Raw genomic sequence first — 7,716 nt, 5'->3', positions numbered from 1 at the left:
AGGGGAAAAAAAGAGCACTAGAAATGTGTTCATACAAATGGAAAGAAGATAATGGAATGTATGAGATGCTGATTTACAGGTAATCAACTAAAGTAGTTTAAACACAATAGGAGAAAGACAAATTCTAAATTTATAGAAATGTTTGTGGATGGAAAGGGGGACATTTTATCAGATACAGAAAGGCAGAAGAATGGAAACATTATTTTCTTACATACTTTAGAAGTAGCAAGTTCAAATATGCATACCAAATGAAGGGAGAATATCTTTTCAGCCCACCAGTCATTAGGAAGGAACAAACCCTGGTAACATCAGCAGGAAGGAAATAAGGGTGTTAAATACTTTACACTGGACTTTCATTGAAGAGGTAGCGGAGGATTTAGTTTCCTCCTCAAGGTGGTTCATAATTTTAAAAAAATATATGTATCAGAATCAAATGGGCTTCTTGATACAAATTTCTTTCATATTTTTAACAGCATAACAAGTGTCTGGAATTGATCTTTTTGCCATTAGGATTTAGCACAAAATATTTATAATATAAAAAATTTTCTCCAAATCAAATTACAATATAAAATTAGTCGTGTTTTGTGTCATCTGATCATGTAAGAGATGTGGAACATAGGCATCCATCTCAGCCACGTGTCCAGCTCTTTCACAGGTCAATAAAGAGAAAAGGGTACCTAGAAAGAAGTAATTCATCATTCCATCAAACAGGTGTCTATCCTCCCACTGATAGCAATTTGCAGTTTGACTATATGTGTTTGAAAGTTAGAACATGCTGATCTATTTAGATTAAAATAACTACTTTAGCATTTTTGAAAGTAAGGGATTTCATGAGAGAGGGCTGTTTATTACTAGAAAATCTACCATTAGTGGTTGTCATAAAGAACAAAAATATAAATGCAGAATTATTCACAATGAGTTCGTAATATTTTTCTTTTTAATAAAAATGTTTATGTAAAGGCAACATTTAGTAACATATCCTAAGAATGAAAAGTTTAAAAGCCATTCTAAATTTTCTTGCACTAGATAATCTGCAAACAAATTGGACTCATAAAGTGCAGAGCAATTGACCTTCTAAGATATTATATACATCACTTATAAAGCTAATTGCATTTTAATTGGGTTTTAGTAAATGGACAGTTTTGCAATGATATATTAGATTTTAAACACTTTTGGTTTTAATGAGTGTTAATTTTCCTGGTGATTTGCTTCAGCATAGAAGGAAGTATCATGATTGAATTAATTCTGCCTGAAGCTATTCTACGTTTAAGGTCATAAATGTTGGCATGTAGCATAGATGATAAGGAAAAACTGATACATTCTAAAACTAAACCAAACCCATGGAAGTTCAGTTCAAAAAGAGAAAAAACCTGAATAAAAACTCCCAAGATATAATTGTTCTGCCAATGTTAGAAAAGGCATTTTGAGCTGCAAGTGTTCACATATTTTGGAATAAATTTTAGCAAGGAGTGGCTTTTTCTCTAATTATAGTCTCAACACAATCCTGGATTAGACTTGAATGTTTGAGATAGAAACATTATATAATAGGAACATTGTAGCAGATATTTTTCTTTTTTTCCTCATGTTCCCTTCCCATTGTATGACAGTCTCTTATTCCTATGCAGGACACACAAATACTCCTATGGAGATATCTAAAAAATTATATCTTTTTCTAGCCACATACAGATTTAACATCACTCTTTTGAAAACATTCTTGTGTCTTTTATTCACTTTCTTGCGAGCTCTTCCTACCTGCAACGCCGTCCGTTCATCAGCTGTTATCTGGGCTCCATGAGCGCACTTTATAAAATCTCCTTGTTCCCCTTTTCCCATGAGCTCTGACCCTTTCTTCCAGGGAGGGACACCTGTTGCTTGGTCTGTGATCACGACAGCTGGAGTCAGATAAAATGGATTATTGAGCACCCTGGAATACAACCCTGAGAGGCTGACTGGTGAGGTCTTTTCAGCTTGGGGTGAGCATCATTGATATTCTTTCCCAAATATTTTCTGGCAAGGTTTAGCTGCAGTATCTCTCTGGACAAAGCTCATGTCCCTCTTTCATTCATAATTTTTTGTTTGTCTAGCTGTGTATGGTCTGGCTGAGTGTGGCAGTCTGCTACAGTACTAGCTGCTACCTGGTCATTTGGTTGAGGCACATTCAGCTTTTTTAATGTATTATCTTTTCTCTTCTTCAGATGTCACACTTAGGGGCTTTCAGCACCAATAAAGGTAACTTAGCAGTTACCATTCATCCTTATTGCAGACATTTTACAAGATTTTCCAACAGGAGAAATGCTAAATTTACAGAGTAGTGGCTCAAAAATTCATTATAATAATATAATCAGATAAGCCATGTATATATATATATATATGTAAATGTACATATACATATATATGATTAGGCTTTTCTGGGCACAGATAAGTAAAACAGGAGGAACCCTAAAAAAAAATATAATACTACTGTGACAGTAATCTAAAATAATTTTCCCCCAAAATGGCATAATCTATGAATTCTATTAGCACATTGCTTATTCTTTCCTTAATAATGCAAAATAAATTAATAGACTAATAAAGCAATATCTAATAGCATTTTGCAAGTGAGAACAAATATATCAAAAACCGTGAGAGACAAAATATGTATTTAATGTAAAATAGCCATTTGCCCTGTATGGTTGAGGTGTTATATTTCAGTCCATAGTCTTATGATATGATCAAAATACTTCCACCAAAATGTTGCAGTTCTCAACACTTCAACATTTTCAATCTATATGTAAGAGCAATTTTGAACTCTATGGCATTTTAGAATATTCAAGGAATGTTTTACATAATAAAAATATCAATGTATAGACATTGTTTATTTCCTCATGCATCTTGCCCTGAATAATAACTCTGAAGTTACTATTTAAAGAGGACAAAAGCACTTTTATTTTTTAGGGGCTAGAGGGTTTCTACAACTATTTAAATTTTTATTTTTATAGATCAACCCTTAATTTTCATCTATATATATTTCTACTTCAGCATATTTGGATAATTAGTGATATTTGTAATGAAAAAAAGTTTTAAAATAAACATTTGCTAAGTAAAACATCTGGAAATTCAGAATAACAATGATCATAGTTTGAATTACAAAGGGAAAATTTAACTAAAATGTAAAAGGGTTCAATTACTGTACGACTAAGGTGGTTAGCCTACATATTGACCCAAAAGACCACTGAAAAGTGCATGCTCTCTTAACTCATTCAACTCATAAAAATCAAAAATCGACAGCTCCAGATGTGCAGCTAATGTACAGGCATATTTGTATGGAAAACTAAGCTCAGAAATGGGTCTGCAATAGAGAACTGCTTATGAATGCTGCTGGTATGCAAAAGCAAAGACTAAACAGCTGACATTCCAGCAATGGCAAACCACCTTTTAACTTTCTGAAAAACAGCCCTAATATACTCACCTGTGTAAAGAAACACCAGATACTCCTAATGACACTTGGACATGTGACTGAACAGGCAGTATGCACTAAGTGCTTCCAAAGTCAGAAAGCATGGTGAAATTCAGAGGATTTATTTTCTTTTTTTTTTTCTGCAAGATCAGTGAACTAAGATGAGACATTTTCCTGGAAGAGAAGAAATTATTTTCAATATTCCAGGTGGATAACTTGACTCACATTTTTGTATTTAAAAATACCAAAGGGTCCCAAGCAGAGTTCTGGCTTCCAGATAGCTTCTGCTGGAACATCTGGATTATGGATCAGCACAAAGAACTATTTGAAACATTAACACTACTGGATCACATGTTCCTTGAGGTATACTTGGACCAGAACACAAGACGGTACTTAGAAATCTTCAACAAAACACCTTTAATCTAGAGGTTCTTATTAAAATTGTCTTCAGTTTACATGCAAGGACTCCAACACAGAATATGCCATTGTTTTCAGGGAAGCTGCTGATAAATACAAGAACATGTCTGGGAAAAGAAATCCACAAGACTTCAGGTCTGAGCACTATCCAGAAGGAGAATTCAAAGGGCTAAAACATGAGTTTTATGGAGAGCCTTCAGCTGAACATAAGTGCACTGAAATTTCATTAGGTTTATTTTTGTGGAGAATTCTTTCACTCTACCCCAGTTGAAACCAAGACAATCGCTCAGATGTTATATGTTAGCAAACCTTGCTTTTCTTGTTATCACATTGTATTTGTAATTCAAGGGCAATTGTCTTTTGTTAATTGTAAAGTTCTTTTAAAAAAAGAAATAACCTTATTTTTATTCAACTTATTTTTTTCAGCTCAGATTTACATGCAGATACAGGTATATGATAGTCTGCAGCAAATTAAGAGCCAGTAACATGGTTAAAAATATAACATGGTGGAAACATCCCAGTAACCACAAAAAGTTGTGGAACTTTGACTGGAAAGATTAAGAAAAGTATTTTACTTTTAAACTTTCTGTAATACCTCAGTTGTGTAAATATTTAAATTTTAAACTTATTTTATTATGGGCAGATCCTCATCTGGTATAAATCAGTGTGGCTTCTTTGAATTTCAAAGAGCTATGCTGATTTACTCCAAGTAACTCCATGTTTGTCCCTTAATGTTTTTTAATATAATTCATTCAGAGTTCATTTCAATTTGTTAGGTTATTTTCAGCTGAGAGGGAAGCTGCATTCTGCCTGTTTTTAAGCTATTTTACCCATAGACAAATCTGTGCTGTCAAAACAGGCTTTTAGAAGTTGAACAAAATCCAAAAAATCAAAGCTATGTATAGTAAAAGTTGGCATCAGTTTATCTATGAATTCTTTACCATAAGAACAACATTACAATTTTCTAGAGATCTTAATTTTCAGGCTATCTTTTTTAGCTCAAGGGCAGTTGCTAATGCAGGTGATCTCACACCTCAGATGCTAAGGATATAAAGACATCACATTTATGCTTTATATTTATTTGTTATGACATTGCCCTGAAGAAAACTAACATTGCTGTTAAAAGAGTAGTACACATCATGCAGTCGATGATAGCTTGATCAGTCATGACAGAAGGTACAAAACATGTGAAGTCTGTTATCTTCAAATTTGGCTCCTTGATCCTCTAGTAAAAAATGTGTTCCATTTGTAACAAGTGTAATTAAAACCATACTGATTAATTCAAGACATAACCAAACATCCTAAATCCTGTGAATAATTTACATAGTATTCTGTAGTCTGTTGCTTTATTCACTCTGCTTACTACTTGGAAAATTCAGCCTTATCTTCAGATGCAAAACTTAGATGTTCCATGAAAGATTGTGGTAAGTAAAAGCATTTTCAAAAGAGAGAGAGAGAAAATTAATGCAACTGCAACCATTCTTCATAGAGTAATCTCAGAAGAGGTTGAACTTCAGGGCAGGATCCATGAGATAGCTCTGCAGTGGTACCAAAATTCTCCTAGTACAGAAGGATAAACTAGATTGCAATCTTCAACATGTAGTAAATACAGAGGACTTATCGAGTCCAGATGAAAGTTAAGTGTTTTGCAATAACTACTGCATGTAGCCTTCAGACCTTCATGTGCTTTGTGGAGTGCAATATGCACAAATTCTCTTCTCTGGATTCACTATTCCTAAACAAACAGCTATGCTAAACAAACTGTCAGAACCACAGTGATTAAGGTCATGTCAACACCTCTCTGCAGTTTTTCTAAGGACTACAGTTCAATTAAGAAAAATTTACCCTGGCCTGGCATCTAGTTCAAAGATAAATCAAGGCTTACTTAATTTGGAAGAGAAAAATTCTCTGACAATTTATCATGCACAGGAATGAAGGGAAAACATAAAATTAATGATGTTTCAGGATCTATTTTGCATATACTGGGTAACAGATATTTTTAGAAAAAATCCCATGCAACTTCAGTGCAACTTTTCCTCTAGCTGTTTGAGGCAACTGCATTTACTGCCTTGTAGATAGACATTGCCTGCGAAGTATCATTCTATTTCCAAAAAACACTCTGCTTTGACACCAGAGGGAAAAATTACATTCCCTCCTGCAGTAATCCCTTTAAAAATGCCTTTCATGCAAAAGAAATCAAGAAGTAATCTGTCAGTCCTTGGGCTAGAAGCTCTACTTATATGATCGTTTTGAGTGGAAGATGCAGATAGAGATGAGTGAGGAGTAGAACTCAGTGTCCCTTGTGCTTTGGAATGTGATGAGGGACAGATGTCTTACACTTTAAAAGAGATAAAAACTCGGGTTCTGTGGAAAACAACAGAGAGTAAGAAAAAAATAAGGTGTTTAGATGAAGGAAAACTGAATGAGAGGAAGCCAAACACAGCAATGTGTATCTTTCTCCCCTGTTTCCCCTGCAATGCAAAGTACCTTCCCTGTGCAGCCTCCTTCTGTTTATTGAAGGGAGCGTCTGACTCCCTCTGCATTCTTGTCATGCTGTAAGTGTAGGGGGGCTAAGGGGTGGGGGTATTTTTTTAAGTTTGGAATTTGTGCAGGGCTGACAACAAGATTAATAGAGGGGACCATAAGGATTCCTGTTGAGCACTCTATTAAGCCAATAAGCACTGAACTAAGAAAAATTTGCACAATGGACTGTAATGGCTTCTGAACAGCTGCTCCAGTCTACCATGTCCAAACCCTACTTTTGAAATAATTTCTAAACTTGGCTCCTCCTTACAAGTAAATTTTTCCAGTTTTTAACTCTACACCAAGTAAATATAGTAATTCAGAAGCTGGTGTTTTATTTTCCTTGTTTATAATCAGAAGTGATTTTTTCACCTTAATAACCTTACCCACACTCATGTTAATTCTAGTCTTCATTTTTCTTCTGCATCTCACAACTCTTCCCTTATGCATGCAGAGTTTGTCTTGTTTTCCTTCCTTGCCTGTGCTTTACATCTCCAGAATACTTGTTTTTCTTCAACTTTGTTGTCCTTCCTTTTTCACTGTTCTTTCCTGATTTACAGCGTATCCCCTTACTCCCTCCCAACTTTGCCCTTACTCTATTTCTGCCTTCAGCTTAACCTCCTGTTCATGAGTCCATAAGCTCTAATTTATCTTCCACTCCAGTGCTAGCTTAAGTAAAATTTAAGAAATTTTTCTTCCCCCACTCCAGCATTACAAAGCATGGGAGTTCTGGGGCCCTTAAAAAGGCAGCTGGTCCCATTTTGTAAGGAAATCATGCACAGGTGCTGGGAATCATCCAGGGCTGATGGGTTTCCAGCCCCAAACGTCATAGAAACTTATGTGTATGTTTGTGAATGGGGAAGACTTAAAGTTTTTTTCTTTCCTCTGGGATGCAGAGAATTGAAGCAGTTTAGTAGTGGTAAAGACAAGGACTGGGGAGGCAGTAGTTGAGAGAGGCTCCCTTCCCATGACACATTAAAACTATCTGAACTTTGAGAAGTAGTTACCAGTTATCATGGATCTTCTATAGTTAGATTACTGCCATATCTGACGTTTGGCACACAAGTTTTCTAGCTGAATTTTCTAGCAAATTGACTCTGTGACTGGCCTTGTTAAAAATGGCAGAAAAAGAAGCAAGATCAGAATTCTTTGTAAGAATCAAAGGAACAGTATCAGACTAGAAGGATTACTTCTAAAAGGATATTCAAGGATAATCTTGACAGATGATGACTATGTGTACATCTACATGCCTTGAAAATGGCTGTGGCAAGCTAACCCTGAGGCATGAACAGATCACTGAAGTTGTAGATACTGAATTGATGATGTGGGTGTACATCTGG

General features: G+C 35.2%; 1 long non-coding RNA gene across 1 annotated transcript; it reads right to left on the bottom strand.

The window, feature by feature from the left end:
* Positions 1 to 444: 444 nt before the first annotated feature.
* On the bottom strand, positions 445 to 7,043 carry LOC117244292. The gene is made up of 4 exons (XR_004497069.1): positions 6,763 to 7,043; positions 3,449 to 3,610; positions 1,753 to 1,892; positions 445 to 677 (listed from the first exon to the last, which is right to left on the bottom strand). It is a non-coding gene; the product is annotated as an uncharacterized LOC117244292 (long non-coding RNA).
* Between the last annotated feature and the right edge of the window lie 673 nt (positions 7,044 to 7,716).

Source organism: Parus major, chromosome 4 (genome assembly GCF_001522545.3).
Source record: "Parus major isolate Abel chromosome 4, Parus_major1.1, whole genome shotgun sequence".
In the NCBI taxonomy this organism is placed as follows: Eukaryota; Metazoa; Chordata; class Aves; order Passeriformes; family Paridae; genus Parus; species Parus major.
Note: the sequence above shows the minus strand (reverse complement) of the source record. Positions and strands in the feature narration are given on the sequence as shown.